The sequence below is a fragment of the Bufo bufo genome, chromosome 2 (genome assembly GCF_905171765.1).
Source record: "Bufo bufo chromosome 2, aBufBuf1.1, whole genome shotgun sequence".
In the NCBI taxonomy this organism is placed as follows: domain Eukaryota; kingdom Metazoa; phylum Chordata; class Amphibia; order Anura; family Bufonidae; genus Bufo; species Bufo bufo.
The window spans coordinates 373794755-373817510 of NC_053390.1; positions in this window are offsets into that span (position 1 = coordinate 373794755).

Here is a 22756-nt window from a genome sequence, read left to right on the forward strand (position 1 = left end):
CTCTTTGGCACTACTCCCGGACAATATTCCTAATATGGAAGTTCCGTTTTTGTTTCTCTTTTTCTGTCTGTAGAATAAAATGTGTTAATATGATAGGTTGAATACATAACTTACGATGATATGCTAATAAAGGGGGAAAAGCCCCCTCTATATAACCTGTGTGCATTAAAAATAAACCTCAGAGTGTTCATTCAGTACATCACTGTTGTGTCTTTCGTTACTTACTGAGTGAAGCGCTCTCCTGACGTCAGAAAAAGACTCAAACCAAGCCTATACTAGAAGTTTGGTGCCAGGGGTACCAAGTGGGACGTTGAGATTCCTTACAGCATTCACTGTGAAGTTCTCTTTTAAGGGAGCTGGGAATCGTGGAGGTTACAGTTAAGGGGATTGTAACCTATGATCAGTGTTAAGGGGTGGGTGCTGTAGAGGTCACTGTTAAGGGGGCGGGCCCCTGTGTACTTGACTGTCAAGGGGGTGGGGTGCTGTGGAACTCACTGTTAAAGGGGCTGCTCTGAAGGTCAAAGTTAAAGGGGTGGGCTGCTGTGGAGGTCCCATTTAAAGGAGACGGGGCAATGTGGGGGGGTTCAGTGTTAAGGGGTGGGGGGCTGTGGAGGTAACTGTTATAGTGGATACTGTCAATATCTTTTAACGACATACACAAACATTAAATGAAATAGATTAAATATACCTGAGCGAAGCCGGGATTCCTTTCAAATGCCCCTTTAACAGTGACTGCCACAGTAGTAGTGTAAACAGCAATTGGAGCACCAGCTGTACCACCAATAGTAGAAACAGCAGGTCACAGCTCTCTATTGCTTCCTGTCCTAAAGAGATCGCCTTGCCAATAGGCACCATATTATTATTGAGTACAAAGAGGATGACATTGTAGGCTGGCACTCTGCAAATATAGAGCAGGGAAGGGGGCCAAGGAGCCCATGATGACATATCACAGTCTTATAAAAGTAATGGTGATGATTGTGCAATGGACAGGACCTGGGAGCCAGATTGTGCTGATGAGTAGATGACATCAGAGGAGGTGGGTGGGGTCACGGTGGCAATAAAAAGCAGAGGCAACATATTGTCAAAACCACCCAGGGCCAGATCTGCTTCTATTGTGGTTAGCTCGAGAACTGGTGATGCTGTTGATACTGTGGGCACAGATTCAAAATGTGGCAAACCTAGGCCAAGCTTGGCTGCTGCAAGTTCTATGTGAGTATCTCCCGTATGATGGTTTGCACAAGGCCAGCACACAAACCCAGGAGCATAGTGGGCAAGTTGGGCATGTGCCCCAGGCGCAGAAGCACAGAAAGTTGAGGGAGTGCCCAGGAAGTTGATTTAGATGGTGAAGCAGGAAGCCATCCTCTTGTTGCTTCATTGTTTAGCTCAGCTGCCCTGCAGTCCACACATTGTGATGTTGGGCTGTGTAGGAAGACCGTGCAGGCCCAGGAATCAGCCTGTGCACCAGATGTGCCCAATAATCAGGGAAACAGGTGAGTATTCAGTGTTTTTTTTTACTTTATTAATGGAGAGAGCATGACTGAATGGGAAAAAAATGTGGCCATTACCACTGTGAGGGGCTAAAATGAGGGCTTTACTACTGTGAAGGGGCATAATGTGATCTAACTACAGTGAAATGGGCAAAATGTGGACATAACTACTATGAGGGAGGCACAATGTAGGCATTACTACTTTGACAGGGCACATTGCAAACATAACTACTGTGATGGGGCACAATGTGTCTATTACTACTGTGAGGAAGCACAATGTGGGCAACAATACTGTGAGGGGGCACAATTGGGAGGGGGTTTGAGGGAGTCAGGGGAGGAGGTTTGAAAAATACATTTTCTTGTCAGCTGGCACCTCTCCACATCAAGATCCTTGCTAGGCAACAGGCTTGGACTGGCCCACAGGGGTACAGGTGAATCCCCCTGTGGGCCCCTGAGCAAAGTGGTCCCCTAGTGCCCCACCACCTGCACAAGTGGCACATGATACAGTAGAGTTAATGCACTACCTATAGATAAGCAGCATACATCATCTCAACCAGCCTGTGTGATCATATAAAAACTGTGTTGAGCGAAGCGAGCTTTACATCATAGATCCAAAGTAGTTTCAGTCAAAACTTCATTTGAATGCTGTATGGAGATCCGTCTCTGTACAGCATTCAAATGTATGGGCTCCAGCGAGGTGAAATTCGTTACCACCGAAGTCTCGCGAGACATTGATGAATAACTTCGGACTTTGATTTTTAAACTTGAAAATCATTTGAAAACTTGAATGCAAAGTCGGCTTCGGTACCGAGGTACCAGTCAGTACCGATGCCAGCTTTGGATACAAACACAATGCAATCAGGGGCGTAACTAGAAGTGACTGGGCCCCACAGCAAATATTTGTAAGGGCCCCCCCCCCAGCGCGCTTCGCATCTTCCTCCTCCTGTGTAAACCCCACTCCTTTGGCACAGTGTAGCGGTATACTGTATATTGTGGGGCATAGTGTAGCGGTATACTGTATATTGTGGGGCACAGTGTAGCGGTATACTGTATATTGTGTGGCACAGTGTAGGCTATATGTGTATAACAAACATATTTCACATGAAAACTTACAGTTACTTGGCTTGGCCCTTGGGGATCTCGGACGCCACTTCCACACTTGGCCGGGGGCTCGGCGGAGCTGATGTTGTGCTTTATCCTAATGAGAAAGATTTCATAATAAGGATTTGGAGAAGGGGCAGTGGGGTCGCAGAGCAGGGAGAGGCTGGTGCTTCTACTAGGGGGTCATACCATGGGGGAGTAATAAAGCCCACCATAATGCCCCCCCCCAGTAGTAATAATTCTCCTTATAATGTGACAGTGCAAAGATACCCCCTTGTAATGCCCCCAGTTGAGCTAATGTCCCTATAGTGCCCCCATAATGTCCCAGTATAAAATACCCCTATATAGTGCCCCCAGTAAATGCCTCCATAGTGCTCCTCTCCCCCCTTCCTGCTAGTGCCCCCCATAATGTACCAGTATAAAATGCCCCATATATAGTGCCCCAGTAGATGCCCCTCAGTGTCCGGCCTCTGATAGGCTGCCGGCCTAGTGTCCCCCATAATGCCCCCCCATCATGTGCCAGTATCAAGTGCCTCTCTCCTCCCCCCCCCCACATGTCCCAGTATCATAGTGCCATCTCCCCCCCCACAAAAAAAGTGCCAGTATCAAGTGCCTCTCCCCCCCCATGTGCCAGTATCAGGTGCCAACCCCCCCTCCCCCCCAGGTGCCAGTATCAGGTGCCTCCCCCCCCCATGTGCCAGTATCAGGTGCCAACCCCCCTCCCCCCCAGGTTCCAGTATCAGGTGCCAACCCCTCTCCCCCCCCATGTGCCAGTATCAGATGCCAACCCCCCCCAGGTGCCAGTATCCCCCCCCAGGTGCCAGTATCAGGTGCCAACCCCTCTCCCCCCCCATGTGCCAGTATCAGGTGCCTCTCTTCCCCCCATGTGCCAGTATCAGATGCCAACCCCCCCCCCCCAGGTGCCAGTATCGGGTGCCAACCCCTCTCCCCCCCCCCAGGTGCCAGTATCAGGTGCCTCCCCCCCCCCATGTGCCAGTATCAGGTGCCTCTCCCCCCCCCCATGTGCCAGTATCAGGTGCCAACCCCCCCTCCCCCCCAGGTGCCAGTATCAGGTGCCAGTATCAGGTGCCAACCCCTCCCCCCCCCCCCCCATGTGCCAGTATCAGGTGCCTCTCCCCCCCCCAATGTGCCAGTATCAGATGCCTCTCCCCCCCCCCAATGTGCCAGTATCAGGTGCCAACCCCCTCCCCCCATGTGCCAGTATCAGGTGCCTCCCCCCATGTGCCATGTGTCAGCTGCTGTGAAGGGGCCCTGAACAGTAAGACATCGATAGAACTTGAAAATAAACTGTCACACACGCTGCCGACGCCGGGCCCCCTTGGCAGCCCGGGCCCCGAAGCAGCTGCTTCCCCTGCTTCCCCGGTAGTTACGCCACTGAATGCAATAGCATTCTGCACACACAAATAATAAAGTAAATACAATAGTACCATACTCACTATGGAAAATATACTAGTACTAATGCTATGTTATAAATATGTTTTTTTTAGGATTTGAATGCTCCACCATGTCGTTGGAGGACAGGCACAAATAATTTAATCATTAGCACTATTACCTTTTCTATAGTGAGTTTTGCAAATTTGTATTTATTTGATTATTTGTGTTTGCAGAGTGCTGTTGCATTGTTTGCTTTTGCTTTTATGCCTCCAGCCATGGCGACGTGCACCTGCACACTGGGATGCGCTGACTAACCCCCATTTTTTTCTTTGCAGTCTGCATTGGAGGTGTGGCTGACTCCACTGGTCTTGCACTCCTAACTAACCTGTCTGCCCCATAGGCTGATTTTAACTAGTGCAAGTATAAAGCTGTAGCCTGCTCTCCTTGCATTTATTGGAGGCCATTTGGCAACAGGAGAGGTAAAGTACAGAGTAGGCTCAGCATGCATGTGGAACCTGAATTCCCTGAATTTAATGAAGGCCAGTATGGCACCAGAGGAGGTAGTATTTAGTGTAGGTTCCTGTCCTAGAGAGATTGCCTTGCCATTGGCAGACAGGCACAAATAATTTTGTACAAAATGTATTTGCCAAGAATCTCACATTTATAACTTAGTATTAGCACTAGCACTTTTTCTATAGTTAGTATGACACTATTGTATTTACTTTATTATTTGTGTTTGCAGAGTGCTGTTGCATTGTGTTTGTGAATGTTTCACTTTGCTCAACACTAATGATAACATTTATCAAACAGAAAATATATTGTTTATGTGCTCTAATGCTTTATTCTAGAGATGAGCGAATCAATTCTAAAAGAATCAATTGTTCCAAAAGAATTGATCAAAATGGCATCTGCTTTTTATATACGTATAAGAATCCAAGGAGCATGAAAAGATGAAGGAGGGACACATGACCCTGTCATTTTTGGCATTTTCTGTGTTTCAAGATAGGATGTGGAAGTTGAGACCAGTGGGGGGCGGGCCTGTTAAACAACGGAGTGGCTGGAGATTGGTGCAGGGAGTATGTTTTCTTTTATTTTCTATTAAAATACTCTTAGCGCTTTGCTAACATATTTTCCCTGCTGCACAACTCCCTTAATAGCACAGCACAGTTGACTATATAGACAAAATGAAAGATACATACATGAACATTCATACAGATAAATCATATTATACAAATTCCCTAATTAATTAATTCCCTCTACTAGAAGGTTGGTGTTTTTTTGTCTTTTTCTGTTCCCTTCTATTCTGCTCTGGTGGTCCAATAGAAAATATTTCAACTATTCAGATATTCATTGATATAGCTTTTCCTTAGTTCCTTAGTTTGACATTTAAGAATGTTTTTCATATTTATTAGTGAATTTTGCTGTCATCTATATGCAATTAAAATGATCTATTGCCTATTAAATGACTATAGTGTAAATTCTGATTTAATGGTCTTCCATTGTATACACAGTATATCTCATAGTGATAAACATGTCACCAGCTTATATTCTGTTAGGATAAATGAAAATATGGTTTAAAGAGACATGTTTCATGAAAAAGTACTTCATTGCAGTGCTTCATAAAAAGGCAACTGATACTAAAGGGGTGTACCAATATTTTCTGATACTGAACCTAAGATCCCACTGATTATGATAACGGGGGTCGCTGCCATTTTTTCCCATCTCAACTGTCGGAGATAGCTAAGTGCATTGCTCGGCGATCTCCAGCAGTTCTATAGCGATGTTGCACCCTTCATATGAGAGTAAGAGGACCCCTGTTCTCATGATTGTTAAAAGTTACTTGGTTGAACCTTCCACTGAACAGACACTTGTGTACAAACTAAAAGTAATAATATTAACAAATAATCTAAAAAGAAAGTTAGAGAATGACTACAACATTGCACAATATCTGCTGGCTAATGAAGTTATCTGTACAAAAACACAATAAATATTCCCACTTTTCATACAAAAGTCAAGTTGGCCAGGTGTATTTGTCTTGTGGTGGGGTTATTTATTTATTTCTGTTTGTTGAGACAACGTTTTAAGCATTTTTCAGGTTTCATCTGGCCTCTCTGTATCAGTGGTTTTCTGCCTAAAGTTTTTATGACTTAAAGAGGTTCTTCAGGCATTATGAAAAATACAAACCTCCCGCAGATTAAGGAAGATGGTTTCATTAACAACTTGCCATCTGGGCCATTTGCCCCCTTCCGGACCAGGCCTAATTTTGCAAATCTGACATATCTCACTTTATGTGGTAATAACTTTGGAACGCCTTTACTTATCCAAGTCATTCAGAGATTGTTTTCTCGTGACACATTATACTTCATGACAGTCATAAATTTGAGTCAAAATATTTCACCTTTATTTATGAAAAAATCCCAAATTTACCAAAAATTTTCTAAATTTTAATTTCTCTGCTTTTAAAACAGAAAGTGATACCTCATAAAATATTTATTACTTAACATTCCCCATATGTCTACTTTATGTTGGCATCATTTTGGAAATGTCATTTTATTTTTTTAGGACGTTAGAAGGCTTAGAAGTTTAGAAGCAATTCTTCAAATTTTTAAGAAAATTGCCAAAACCCACTTTTTAAGGACCGGTTCAGGTCTGAAGTCACTTTGTGGGGCTTACATAGTGGATACCCCCATAAATGACCCCATTATAGAAACTACACCCCTCAAGGTATTAAAAACCGATTTTACAAACTTTGTTAACCCTTTAGGCCTTCCACAAGAATTAAGGAAAATGGAGATCAAATTTTAAAATTTCACCTTTTTGGCAGATTTTCCATTTTAATCAATTTTTTTCTTTAACACATCGATGGTTAACAGCCAAACATAACTCAATATTTATTACCCAGATTCTGCGGTTTACAGAAACACCCCACATGTGGTCATAAACTGCTGTATGGGCACACGGCAGGGCACAGAAGAAAAGGAACTCCACATGGTTTTTAGATGCCATGTCCCATTTGAAGCCCCCTGATGCACCCTTACAGTAGAAACTCCCAAGAAGTGATCCCATTTTGGAAACTAGGGGATAAGGTGCCAGTTTAATTGCTACTATTTTTGGTACATATGATTTTTTGATCATTCATTATAACACTTTATGGGCAAGGTGACCTAAAAATTGGTTGTTTTAGCACAGTTTCTATTTATTTATTTTTACAGCGTTCACCTGAGGGGTTCAGTCAAGTGACATTTTTATAGAGCAGAATGTTACGGACGTGGCGATACCTAATATGTATACTTTTTCTTATTTATTAAAGTTTTACACAATAATAGCATTTTTGAAACAAAAAAAATATGTTTTAATGTGTCCATGTTCTGAGAGCTATAGTTTTTTTTATTTTTTTAGAGATTTTCTTATGTAGGGGCTCATTTTTTGCGGGATGAGGTGACAGTTTTATTGGTACCATTTTGTGGGACATACGCATTTTTGATCACTTGGTGTTGCACCTTTTGTGATGTAAGGTGACAAAAATTGCTTGTTTTGACACAGTTTTTTTTTTTTTTTACGGTGTTCACCTGAGGGGTTAGCTCATGTGATATTTTTATAGAGCTGGTTTTTACGGACGCGGCAATACCTAATATGAATACTTTTTTTTATTTGTTTCACTTTAACACAATAATAGCATTTTTGAAACAAAAAAAATGATGTTTTAGTGTCTCCATGTTCTAAGAGCTATAGTTTTTTTTATTTTTTGAGAGATTTTCTTACGTAGGGGCTCATTTTTTGTGGGATGAGGTGACGGTTTTATTGGTACCATTTTGTCGGACATACGCATTTTTGATCATTTGGTGTTGCACCTTTTGTGATGTAAGGTGACAAAAATTGCTTGTTTTGACACCGTTTTCTTTTTTTTTTTTACGGTGTTCACCCGAGGGGTTAGGTCATGTGATATTTTTATATAGCTGGTTTTTACGGACGCGGCAATACCAAATATGTCTATTTTATTTTATTTTTTCTATTTTTAACATTTTTTTTTATTCCTTACTTGGGGAATTTTTTTTTTTACATGTGAAACCTTTTTTCTATTTTATTTTTTCAACCCTTAATTTTTTAATTTTTTATTTTACACTTTTCGTCCCCCATAAGGTCATACAAGACCTCTGGGGGACATTTACTTCACTTTTTCTTTTTTTATTCACTGTTGATTTCTCCTGTAACTGGGGCTGACATAGTAGCTCCAATTACAGGAGAAATACACCCCCCAGAGAGGCTGTACAGCATAATACTGTGCTGTACAGCCTCAGTGCAGGGCTGATCGAGGTCTGTGAAAGACCTCACACAGCTCCTGCACTCTCCGGTCACGGCGGTCACATAACCGCCGGGCAGGAACAGGAAGCGCATAGCGCTTCCTGCTCTGCATACACAGCGCTCGGCGAGCGCTGTGTATGCAGCGATCTAGAAGGCAGGGACACCTGGGCACTGTCCCTGCCTTCTCTCTGGGTTGCCCTGCTTTCACTGACAGCGGGCAACCCGATCAGCAGCTGCACGATTAGCGTGCAGCTGCACTTTCTGAACGGACGTTCTGGAACGTCCGTTCAGAAATAGAGATCCAACTCCCGGACGTTTATAGTCTATGGGCGGACGGGAGGTGGTTAATACTTACCCAACTGCCTTGCCACTGTCCCAGCTGCACTTGCATAGGCTACGAGCTATTCTGTTTAGGTCCCGATCAGGTGTGTGCTATGTTTTCCTGTTTCCTGTTCAGCTGCAAAATAGTAAATGCAGCTAAACAGGAAAACAAGTGCACATATACAACCAGGACCCGAGCAGAAGAGCTCGCAGCATGTGCAGGTGCAGCGAGGATGGTGGCATTGGCATTGTATTTAGGTGCGTGACAAAAAGCTGTGTGAGGCTACATGCACACGACCATATGTGTTTTGCGGTCCGCAAATTGCGTATCTGCAAAAAAAACGAATGACATCCGTATGCCATAGTTATTTTCTTTTGTGGATCCATTGTGACAATGCCTAAAACGGACAAGAATAGGACATGTTCTATTTTTTTGGTGGGGCCACCGAACGGACATACTGATGCCGACAGCACACCGACAGCACACGGTGTGCTGTGCCATTTTTGCGGACCAATTGAAAGGAATAAGTCTGCATCCTATCCGCAAAAAAAAAACGGAACGGACACGGAAACAAACATTTGTGTGCCTGCAGCCGAATCACATGCCACAAAACTCTTCCTCTCACATACAATATTTAAATATATATATATATATATATATATACACTGCTGTAAAAAATAAAGGGAACACAAAAATAACACATCCTAGATCTGAGTTAATTAAATATTCTTCTGAAATACTTTGTTCTTTACATAGTTGAATGTGCTGACAACAAAATCACACAAAAATTTAAAAATGGAAATCAAATTATTCAACCCATGGAGGTCTGGATTTGGAGTCACACTCAAAATTAAAGTGGAAAAACACACTACAGGCTGATCCAACTTTGATGTAATGTCCTTAAAACAAGTCAAAATGAGGCTCAGTAGTGTGTGTGGCCTCCACGTGCCTGTATGAACTCCCTACAACGCCTGTGCATGCTCCTGATGAGGTGGCGGACGGTCTCCTGAGGGATCCTCTCCCAGACCTGGACTAAAGCATCTGCCAACTCCTGGACAGTCTGTGGTGCAACGTGACGTTGGTGGATAGAGCGAGACATGATGTCCCAGATGTGCTCAATTGGATTCAGTTCTGGGGAACAGGCGGGCCAGTCCATAGCATCAATGCCTTTGTCTTGCAGGAACTGCTGACACACTCCAGCCACATGAGGTCTAGCATTGTCTTGCATTAGGAGGAACCCAGGTCCAACCGCACCAGCATATGGTCTCACAAGGGGTTTGAGGATCTCATCTCGGTACCTAATGGCAGTCAGGCTACCTGTGGCGAGCACATGGAGGGCTGTGCGGCCCTCCAAAGAAATGCCACCCCACACCATTACTGACCCAATGCCAAACCGGTCATGCTGGAGGATGTTGCAGGCAGCAGAACATTCTCCACGGCGTCTCCAGACTCTGTCACGTCTGTCACATGTGCTCAGTGTGAACCTGCTTTCATCTGTGAAGAGCACAGGGCGCCAGTGGCGAATTTGCCAATCTTTGTGTTCTCTGGCAAATGCCAAACGTCCTGCACGGTGTTGGGCTGTAAGCACAACCCCCACCTGTGGACGTCGGGCCCTCATATCACCCTCATGGAGTCTGTTTCTGACCGTTTGAGCAGACACATGCACATTTGTGGCCTGTTGGAGGTCATTTTGCAGGGCTCTGGCAGTGCTCCTCCTGTTCCTCCTTGCACAAAGACGGAGGTAGCGGTCCTGCTGCTGGGTTGTTGCCCTCCTACGGCCTCCTCCACGTCTCCTGATGTACTGGCCTGTCTCCTGGTAGCGCCTCCATGCTCTGGACACTACGCTGACAGACAGAGCAAACCTTCTTGCCACAGCTCGCATTGATGTGCCATCCTGGATAAGCTGCACTACCTGAGCCACTTGTGTGGGTTGTAGACTCCGTCTCATGCTACCACTAGAGTGAAAGCACCGCCAGCATTCAAAAGTGACCAAAACATCAGCCAGGAAGCATAGGAACTGAGAAGTGGTCTGTGGTCACCACCTGCAGAACCACTCCTTTATTGGGGGTGTCTTGCTAATTGCCTATAATTTCCACCTGTTGTCTATCCCATTTGCACAACAGCATGTGAAATTGATTGTCACTCAGTGTTGCTTCCTAAGTGGACAGTTTGATTTCACAGAAGTGTGATTGACTTGGAGTTACATTGTGTTGTTTAAGTGTTCCCTTTATTTTTTTTAGCAGTGTATATATATGGAGAGAGAGAGAGAGAGAGAGTGAGATGGCCTCACGGTTCACCCGGCGGTCATTTCGCGGCTAACTTTTCTCATTCGCGGCTCGCCGAATGGGCAAACATATGGCGATGTACGCCGGCACCATATTCTTTTACATTGTGAAGAACTTTGATCCATGGCACATCCATCAGGTGGTACTGAACAGCCAATTGAGACGTTTCAGCAGATGGACAAACCCCCTACCTTATAAATAAACCCGATCTGGCCGCCATTTTATATTCAGTCTTTTGCCAGTGTAGGGAGAGGTTGCAGTGTGGAGCAGGGACAGGCTGTTAGGGACACCAAACACTAGCTAATAGGGCCACAAAAGTCCTTTTAAGGACTGATTTAGGTGTGCTATCGATAGGTGTGATACACAGAGGGGTGTGATATACTTATAATATATTTTATAACATATTATAGTGCATTTGTATTGTGCAGCAGTTGTGTGCGGTTCTGCTGCGATACTGCAGCTACACAGAGTGCCAAACTCTTTTGGAACAAATAATTTCTACTGGTTTGATATACTAGTTGCCCCCCAAAAACACTTATTGAAGAAGGGGTGTTATATACCAATAATATACTTTCTACAGTCAGGTCCATAAATATTGGGACATTGACACAATTCTAACATTTTTGGCTCTATACACCACCACAATGGATTTGAAATAAAGCGAACAAGATGTGCTTTAACTGCAGACTGTCAGCTTTAATTTGAGGGTATTTACATCCAAATCAGGTGAATTGTGTAGGAATTACAACAGTTTGCATATGTGCCTCCCACTTGTTAAGAAACCAAAAGTAATGGGACAGAATAATAATCATAAATCAAACTTTCACTTTTTAATACTTGGTTGCAAATCCTTTGCAGTCAATTACTGCCTGAAGTCTGGAACGCATAAACATGACCAGACTCTGGGTTTCATCCCTGGAGATGCTCTGCCAGGCCTCTACTGCAACTGTCTTCAGTTCCTGCTTGTTCTTGGGGCATTTTCCCTTCAGTTTTGTCTTCAGCAAGTAAAATGCATGCTCAATCGGATTCAGCTCAGGTGATTGACTTGGCCATTGCATAACATTCCACTTCTTTCCCTTAAAAACTCTTTGGTTGCTTTAGCAGTATGCTTTGGGTCATTGTCCATCTGCACTGTGAAGCGTCGTCCAATGACGTCTGAAGCATTTGGCAGAATATGAGCAGATAATATTGCCTGAAACACTTCAGAATTCATCCTGCTGCTTTTGTCAGTAGTCACATCATCAATAAATACAAGAGAACCAGTTCCATTGGCAGCCATACATGCCCACGCCATGACACTACCACCACCATGCTTCACTGATGAGGTGGTAGAGGATCATGAGCAGTTCCTTTCCTTCTCCATATTCTTCTCTTCCCATCACTTTGGTACAAGTTGATCTTGGTCTTATCTGTCCATAGGATGTTGTTCCAGAACTGTGAAGGCTTTTTTAGATGTCGTTTGGCAAACTCTAATCTGGCCTTCCTGTTTTTGAGGCTTACCAATGGTTTACCTCTTGTGGTGAACCCTCTGTATTCACTCTTGTGAAGTCTTCTCTTGATTGTTGACTTTGACACACATACACCTACCTCCCGGAGAGTGTTCTTGATCTGGCCAACTGTTGTGAAGGGTGTTTTCTTCACCAGGGAAATAATTCTTCGGTCATCCACCACAGTTGTTTTTCGTGGTCTTCCGGGTCTTTTGGTGTTGCTGAGCTCACCAGTGCCGTTCCTTCTTTTTAAAAATGTTCCAAACAGTTGTTTTGGCCACGCCTAATGTTTTTGCTATCTCTCTGATGGGTTTGTTTTGTTTTTTCAGCCTAATGATAGCTTGCTTCACTGATAGTGACAGCTCTTTGGATCTCATCTTCAGAGTTGACAGCAACAGATTCCAAATGCAAATAGCACACTTGAAATGAACTCTGGACCTTTTATCTGCTCATTGTAATTGGGATAATGAGGGAATAACACACATCTGGCCATGGAACAGCTAAGAAGCCAATTGTCCCATTACTTTTGGTCCCTTAACAAGTGGGAGGCACATATGCAAACTGTTGTAATTCCTACACCGGTCACCTGATTTTGATGTAAATACCCTCAAATTAAAACTGACAGTCTGCAGTTAAAGCACATCTTGTTCATTTTATTTCAAATCTATTGTGGTGGTGTATAGAGCCAAAAATTTTAGAATTGTGTCGAAGTCCCAATATTTATGGACCTGACTGTATATAGTACATTTGGGTAGTGCAGCATTTGTTTGAAGTTTTGCTGCCTTAACGCAGCTACAGAGAGTGACAAACGCTATTTGAACAAATAATTTCTACTGGTGTGATATACCAGTTGCACCCCAAAAAAAGTGATTGAAGCAGGGGTGTTATATACAAATAATATACTTTCTATATATTGCATTTAGGTAGTGCAGCATTTGTTTGCAGTTTTGCTGTGCTACCTTAGCTACAGAAAGTGACAAACGCTATTGGAACAAAAAATTTCTACTGGTGTGATATACCAGTTGCCCCCCCAAAAAAGTTATTGAAGCAGGAGTGTTATATACCAGTAATATACTTTCTATATAGTGCATTTGGGTAGTGCAGCATTTGTTTGCGGTTTTTCTGCGTTACCGCATCTACACAGAGTGACAAACGCCATTGGAACAAATAATTTCTACTAGTGTGATATACCAGTTGCCACCAAAAAAAATCTATTGAAGAAGGGGTGTGATATACCTATAATATACTTTCTATATAGTGCATTTAGGTAGTGCAGCATTTGTTTGCGGTTTTGCTGCGTTACCTTAGCTACAGAGAGTGACAAACGCTATTGGAACACATAATTTCTATTGGTGTGATGTACCAGTTGCCCCCCAAATAACTGATTGATGTAGGGGTGTTATAAACCAATAATATACTTTCTATATAGTGCATTTAGGTAATGCAGCATTTGTTTGCGGTTTTGCTGCGTTACCTTAGCTACAGAGAGTGACAAACGCTATTGGAACAATAATTACTACTGGTGTGATGTACCAGTTGCCCCCCAAATAACTGATTGAGGCAGGGGTGTGATATACCAATAATATACTTTCTATATAGTGCATTTAGGTAGTGCAACATTCGTCTGCGGTTTGCTGCTTTACCGCAGCTACACAGAGTGACATACGCCATTGGAACAAATAATTTCTACTGGTGTTATATACCAGTTGCCCTTCCCCAAAAAAGTGATTGAAGCAGGGGTGTTATATTCAAATAATATACTTTCTATATAGTGCATTTAGGTAGTGCAGCATTTGTTTGCAGTTTTGCTGTGCTACCTTAGCTACAGAAAGTGACAAACGCTATTGGAACAAAAAATTTCTACTGGTGTGATATACCAGTTGCCCCCCCAAAAAAGTTATTGAAGCAGGAGTGTTATATACCAGTAATATACTTTCTATATAGTGCATTTGGGTAGTGCAGCATTTGTTTGCGGTTTTTCTGCGTTACCGCCTCTACACAGAGTGACAAACGCCATTGGAACAAATAATTTCTACTAGTGTGATATACCAGTTGCCACCAAAAAAAATCTATTGAAGAAGGGGTGTGATATACCTATAATATACTTTCTATATAGTGCATTTAGGTAGTGCAGCATTTGTTTGCGGTTTTGCTGCGTTACCTTAGCTACAGAGAGTGACAAACGCTATTGGAACACATAATTTCTATTGGTGTGATGTACCAGTTGCCCCCCAAATAACTGATTGATGTAGGGGTGTTATAAACCAATAATATACTTTCTATATAGTGCATTTAGGTAATGCAGCATTTGTTTGCGGTTTTGCTGCGTTACCTTAGCTACAGAGAGTGACAAACGCTATTGGAACAATAATTACTACTGGTGTGATATACCAGTTGCCCCCCAAATAACTGATTGAGGCAGGGGTGTGATATACCAATAATATACTTTCTATATAGTGCATTTAGGTAGTGCAACATTCGTCTGCGGTTTGCTGCTTTACCGCAGCTACACAGAGTGACATACGCCATTGGAACAAATAATTTCTACTGGTGTGATATACCAGTTGCCCCCCCCCCAAAAAAAACTGATTGAAGCAGGGGTGTTATATACAAATAATATACTTTCTATATAGTGCATTTGTTTGCGGTTTTTGCTGCGTTACCTCAGCTACATAGAGTGACAAACGCTATTGGAACAAATAATTTCTACTGGTGTGATATACCAGTTGCCCTTCCCCAAAAAAGTGATTGAAGCAGGGGTGTTATATTCAAATAATATACTTTCTATATAGTGCATTTAGGTAGTGCTGCATTTTTTTTGGCGGTTTTGCTTTGTTACCTCAGCTACAGAGAGTGACAAACGCTATTGGAACAAATAATTACTACTGGTGTAATATACCAATTGCCCCCCAAAAAAACTGATTGAAGCAGGGGTGTGATATAGCAATAATATACTTTCTATATAGTGCATTTAGGTAGTGCAACATTCGTCTGCGGTTTGCTGCGTTACCGCATCTACACAGAGTGACAAACGCTATTGGAACCAATCATTTCTACTGGTGTGATATACCAGTTGCAACAACAATATTCAACCGGTCAGAGACCGAAAATCCCTGTAAGGGTACTACTTATTGTAAATTAAAAGACATATACTTTATTAAATCATTATTAAAATAGTGGTTTCTAGTAAACCATGACCCCCACAACACTAAAACACTCAGGTAAAGCGCTGGTTAATTGCTTATTTTTCAAATCCCTTCAACATTGTAGCAAAAGAAGCGCTAATACCTCGAACCTCTGACGAAGCCGCATCGCGGCGAAACATGTCGGGTGGGGAGTAGTGTTAGGCGCTTATTTTAGGCAGGTTACTGGCGCTTTGGTCCTTGTATATATGGAAACATATCTATCACCCAATTCGCAACAAGTGTGGCTTTTTTGAGGAAGTGTGTGCACGTTACAGCTTAGCGGGAAAGAAATAAATATGCAGTGAATTAGCAATGCATATTTGACTCAATACCCTGGAGATAGAAACACATAATCCCAAGATCATTCATTGAGATAGGTATAGCCAACTCATACTCTCCTATAGCGACATATTCCATTCAGGGCATTGCAAACTGCATATATAATGAGTAGCCGCTTCTTTTGCTACAATGTTGAAGGGATTTGAAAAATAAGCAATTAACCAGCGCTTTACCTGAGTGTTTTAGTGTTGTGGGGTTCATGGTTTACTAGAAACCACTATTTTAATAATGATTTAATAAAGTATATGTCTTTTAACCACCTGCCATCTGGGCCATTTGCCCCCTTCCTGACCAGGCCAAATTTTGCAAAACTGACATATCTCACTTTATGTGGTAATAACTTTGGAACGCCTTTATTTATCCAAGTCATTCAGATATTGTTTTCTCGTGACACATTGTACTTCATGATAGTCATAAATTTGAGTCAAAATATTTCACCTTTATTTATGAAAAAATCCCAAATTTACCCAAAAATTTGAAAAAATTCGCAATTTTCTAAATTTCAATTTCTCTGCTTTTAAAACAGAAAGTGATACCTCATAAAATATTTATTATTTAACATTCCCCATATGTCTACTTTATGTTGGCATCATTTTGGAAATGTCATTTTATTTTTTTAGGACGTTAGAAGGCTTAGAAGTTTAGAAGCAATTCTTCAAATTTTTAAGAAAATTGCCAAAACCCACTTTTTAAGGACCAGTTCAGGTCTGAAGTCACTTTGTGGGGCCTACATAGTGGATACCCCCATAAATGACCCCATTGTAGAAACTACACCCCTCAAGGTATTCAAAACCGATTTTACAAACTTTGTTAACCCTTTAGGCGTTCCACAAGAAATAAAGGTAAATGGAGATCAAATTTTCAAATTTCACTTTTTTGGCAGATTTTCCATTTTAATCAATTTTTTTCTTTAGCACATCGATGGTTAACAGCCAAACAAAACTCAATATTTATTACCCAGATTCTGCGGTTTACAGAAACACCCCACATGTGGTCATAAACTGCTGTATGGGCACACGGCAGGGCGCAGAAGAAAAGGAACTCCACATGGTTTTTAGATGCCATGTCCCATTTGAAGCCCCCTGATGCACCCTTACAGTAGAAACTCCCAAGAAGTGACCCCATTTTGGAAACTAGGGGATAAGGTGACAGTTTTATTAGTACTATTTTTGGGTACATATGATTTTTTGATCATTCATTATAACACTTTATGGGGCAAGGTGACCAAAAAATTGGTTGTTTTAGCACAGTTTCTATTTATTTATTTATTTTTACAGCGTTCACCTGAGGGGTTCAGTCAAGTGACATTTTTATAGAGCAGATTGTTACGGACGTGGCGATACCTAATATGTATACTTTTTCTCATTTATTAAAGTTTTACACAATAATAGCATTTTTGAAACAAAAAAATTATGTTTTAATGTGTCCATGTTCTGAGAGCTATAGTTTTTTTATTTTTTGAGAGATTTTCTTATGTAGGGGCTCATTTTTTGCGTGATGAGGTGACGGTTTTATTGGTACTATTTTGTGGGACATACGCGTTTTTGATCACTTTGTGTTGCACCTTTTGTGATGCAAGGTGACAAAAATTGCTTGTTTTGACACAGTTTTTTTTTTTTTTACGGTGTTCACCCGAGGGGTTAGGTCATGTGATATTTTTATAGAGCTGGTTTTTACGGACGCGGAAATACCTAATATGTATACTTTTTTTTATTTGTTTCACTTTAACACAATAATAGCATTTTTGAAACCAAAAAAATTATGTTTTAGTGTCTCCATGTTCTAAGAGCTATAGTTTTTTTATTTTTTGAGAGATTTTCTTATGTAGGGGCTCATTTTTTGCGGGATGAGGTGACGGTTTTATTGGTACTATTTTGTGGGACATACGCGTTTTTGATCACTTGGTGTTGCACCTTTTGTGATGCAAGGTGACAAAAATTGCTTGTTTTGACACAGTTTTTTTTTTTTTTTTTTTTACGGTGTTCACCCGAGGGGTTAGGTCATGTGATATTTTTATAGAGCTGGTTTTTACGGACGTGGCAATACCTAATATGTATACTTTTTTTATTTTTTCTATTTTTAACTTTTTTTTTCATTCCTTACTTGGGGACTTTTTTTTTTTTTACATGTGAAACTTTTTTAATTTTTTTATTTTCAACCTTTTATCTTTCTTTTTTTTATTTTACACTTTTCGTCCCCCATTAAGGTCATACAAGACCTCTGGGGGACATTTGCTTCACTTTTTTTTTCACTGTTGATTTCTCCTGTAACTGGGGCTGACATAGTAGCCCCAGTTACAGGACAAATGCACCCCTAGAGAGGCTGTACAGCAGCAATCCAGCGCTGTACAGCCTCAGAGCAGGGCTGATCGAGGTCTCTGAGAGACCTCACACAGCTCCTGCACACTCCGGTCCCGGCGGTCACATGACCGCCGGGCCGGAACAGGAAGCGCACAGCGCTTGCTTCTCTGCAGACACAGCGCTCGGTGAGCGCTGTGTCTGCAGCGATCTAGAAGGCAGGGACACCTGGGCACTGTCCCTGCCTTGTCTTAGGGTTGCCCTGCTGTCACTGACAGCGGGCAACCCGATCAGCAGATGCACGATTAGCGTGCAGCTGCACTTTCTGAACGGACGTTCTGGAACGTCCGTTCAGAAATAGACGTCCACCCATAGGACGTTTATATCCTATGGGCGGACGTAAAGCGGTTAATTTACAATAAGTAGTACCCCTACAGGGATTTTTTTCGGTCTCTGACCGGTTGAATATTGAGTTTTACCTAGTCTCTACTAGGGCCCATATAGTATTGTATATACCAGTTGCCCCCCAAAAAAACTGATGGAAGCAGGGGTGTTATATACAAATAATATACTTTCTATATAGTGCATTTGGGGAGTGTGCAGCATTTGTTTGCGGTTTTGCTGCTTTACCGCAGCTGCACAGAGTGCCAAATGCTATTGGAACAAATAATTTCTACTGGTGTGATATACCAGTTGCCCCCCAAAAAAAGTTATTGAAGCAGGGGTGTTATATACCAATAATATACTTTCTATATAGTGCATTTGGGTAGTGCAGCATTTGTTTGCAGTTTTGTTGCATTACCTCAGCTACATAGAGTGACAAACGCTATTGGAAAAAATAATTTCTACTAGTGTGATATACCAGTTGCCCCCCCCAAAAAAAATAATTGAAGCAGGGGTGTTATATACAAACATTATACTTTCTATATAGTGCATTTAGGTAGTGCAGCATTTGTTTGCGGTTTTGCTGCGTTACCGCAGCTACAGAGAGTGACAAACGCTATCGGAACAAATAATTTCTATTGGTGTGATTTACCAATTGCCCCCCCCCAAAAAAAAGTTATTGAAGCAGGGGTGTTATATATCAGTAATATACTTTCCATATAGTGCATTTAGGTAGTGCAGCATTTGTTTGAGGTTTTGCTGTGTTACCTCAAATACAGAGAGTGACAAACGCTATTGGAACAAATAATTTCTACTGGTGTGATATACCAGTTGCCCCCCCCAAAAAAAGTTATTGAAGCAGGGGTGTTATATATCAGTAATATACTTTCCATATAGTGCATTTAGGTAGTGCAGCATTTGCTTGAGGTTTTGCTGCGTTACCTCAAATACAGAGAGTGACAAACGCTATTGGAACAAATAGTTTCTACTGGTGTGATATACCAGTTGCACCCTAAAGAAAGTGATTGAAGCAGGGGTGTTATATACCAATGATATACTTTCTATACAGTGCATTTAGGTAGAACATAATTTGTTTGCGGGTCTGCTGCGTTACCTCAGCTACAGAGAGTGACAAAAGCTATTGGAACAAATAACTTCTACTAGTGTGATATACCAGTTGCCCCCCCAAAAAAATGATTGAGGCAGGGGTGTGATATTCCTTCTTCCACAAATACTGCTCTTCTATAGGGACTTTTGTCACAGGGTCATTTTGAAAATGACAGGCTTAGTAAAATGCAGGCCATTCCGCAGGGGTGGTAGGGGTCAGGTAGGTGTACCAGGCCAGAGCCTAAGTGGGAAGTTGGAGAATGTGTGTGCAATTACGTCAAAGGACACACGAGACTTGGCTGAGTGGCTTACTCAGCCTTCCACCTCTGAACCCTCATCATTCTCTCGTAGTGCACCCTCTTCACTCTATGCTGTGTGCACCCCCAAAGACACCACCACCATATCCCCTCCGTTCGAGTCATAGGAATTATTTTCCCATCCATTCCAAGACCTTATCGATGCGCAGCCATTCTTGGCATCAGATGAGGAAGAGGAGGTGTTAACGGTCGCCACCCAGCAGTCTGACGACAGTACCCAGATCAACCCAAGGAGGGTGGTTCCCACTGTTGCTGGTGGTGAAGGGGACAATGATGACGTGTCTATGGACGTCACGTGGGTGCCCACAAGCGAGGAAGAGGAGTGGAGATCAGAGGGAGAGACGGAGCAGCAGATAGGGAGGAAAAGGAGTAGAAGCAGGCAGAACTTACAGTGTACAGGAGGCAAAAAGCAGGCTGCTAGTATATCTGGAACGAGCCATCCACCATGCACGGTCAAATCTGGCGCTCCCAGGACACTGGCACATGGCTCCACAGTGTGGGCTTTTTTTAACATGTCCGCTGCTGACAATAGTGTTGCCATCTGCTGCCTGTGCTGTCAACGCGCCATGTTCAGCGGCAAGTGAATGTATCTCTGGCACACAGTGTCGGTGTCAAGATACTTCTGACCACAGACATGTTGTCTAGCAAACACAGGCAGGGAAGGTACATAAATTTTACTGTCCACTGGGTGAACCTTCTGACGGCTGTCAAGCATGCAACCCGTGGCACCCGTGTGGATTTGGTGTTACCGCCACGGATTGCAGGCAGGCCTGCCTCTTCTTCTCCTCCTCCTACTCCATTCTCCGTCTCCTCCTTGGCTGACTCCTCCTTTTCCACTGTACCGCCTCTTCCGCTGCTCCCCCCAAGCTCCCCAGAACCTATTCGACGTGCCAGGTGAGACGTTGCCATACTGTGCTGCGGCTGTTGTGCCTGGAAGCAAAGAGCAACACCGGTCCTGCACTGCTTTCAGCTCTGCGGTCACAGGCCGATCAGTGGCTAACCCCGCTCAATTTGAAGGTTGGTAAAGTGGTGTGCGACGACAGTGCCAATCTGCTGAGCACGCTGAAACAGGGCAAAATGACACACATGCCGTGCATGGCACACATCCTAAACATAGTCATGCAGCGATTTGATGCCAAATACCTGGTCTCCAGGATGTCTTGCGGCAGGCCAGGAAAAACTCTGGCCATTTTAGAAGATCTTACACGCCCATGGCTTGCCTTGCTAACATTTAGTGGCGACACTACCTTCCCGTCAAATGTCTGATTTGTGAGTGCCCGACGTGCTGGAACTCCACCTTGTATATGCTTGATAGGCTGGTCCAGCAGAAACGTGCAGTTAACGACTACCTGTACGAACTCTGCGGCAGGACAGGTTCTGGGAGCTTAGTTTTTTTTTCACCGCACCAGTGGCTGCTCATGCGTGACACATGGAGACTTCTGCGGCCATTTGATGAGATCACCAAACTGGTCAGTCGCACCCAGGGCGCCATCAGTGACATCGTACCTTACGCCTTCTTTCTGGAGCGTGCATTGCGTCGTGTCATTGATCAAGCCGTCGAGGAGCAGGAAGATGAGGAAGTGGCAATGCTGGATGAATTCCCAGGGGGGCTACTCCATCTGAGACAAGTCAACAGGAGTCTAAAGAGGAGTCAAAGGTGGCCGGGGAGGAGGAGGAGCAAGAAGAGCATGCTTTAAACTTTTTTGGGATCCCTGGTCCGTGGCTGGGTGGAGGACACCGAGGACAACATTATCCTGGACGATGAGGAGGAGCCAGGCCAATCCACTGCTTTAGTGCAAAGCATAAAGGACAAGGACCAGTACTGGGTGGCAATGTACCTAGACCCCCGGGACAAAAACTAAATGGCGGACATGTTACCAGCATCACGGAGGGCTGTCAGAATGCAGCACTTCCAGGCCTTGCTTTGAAAAATGCTGCATTCTGCTTTTGCGGGCGCTGGCAGAGGAATTTCCACTCACAGAGAAACAGTTGCGGGAAACAATACTGCAGTGCATGCAAGAAGAGGGCGGTTTGAAGATGTGTTGGTCACTTCGGATATGAGATCATTCTTGTAGCCAACCCATCGACAGACGCCCTCAGGATCCTGCCTCAGGGAATGCCTAGACCGACAGGTGTCAGACTACATCGGGTTAACGGCCGATGTGGATGCTCTGAGAAGCGAGGAACCCCTGGACTACTGGGTGTGCAGGCTTGACCTGTGGCCAGAGCTGGCATAATTTGCCATGGAACTCTTGGCTTGCCCCTCGTCCAGTGTCCTGTCCGAAAGGAAGTTCATCGGAGCTGGGGATATCGTGACCGATAAGCGCACTCGCCTAACTCATGACAGTCGACACAATTCTAACATTTTTGGCTCTATACACCACCACAATGGATTTGAATTGAAACGAACAATATGTGCTTTAACTGCAGACTGCCAGCTTTAATTTGAGGGTATTTACATCCAAATCAGGTGAACGGTGTAGGAATTACAACAGTTTGCATATGTGCCTCCCACTTGTTAAGGGACCAAAAGTAATAGGACAGAATAATTATCATAAATCAAACTTTCACTTTTTAATACTTGGTTGCAAATCCTTTGCAGTCAATTACAGCCTGAAGTCTGGAAGGCATAGACATCACCAGACGCTGGGTTTCATCCCTGGTGATGCTCTGCCAGGCCTCTATTGCAACTGTCTTCAGTTCCTACAAAAAAATAGTGGTAGGTTGTGGTGGCTCACTAGCAAGTAG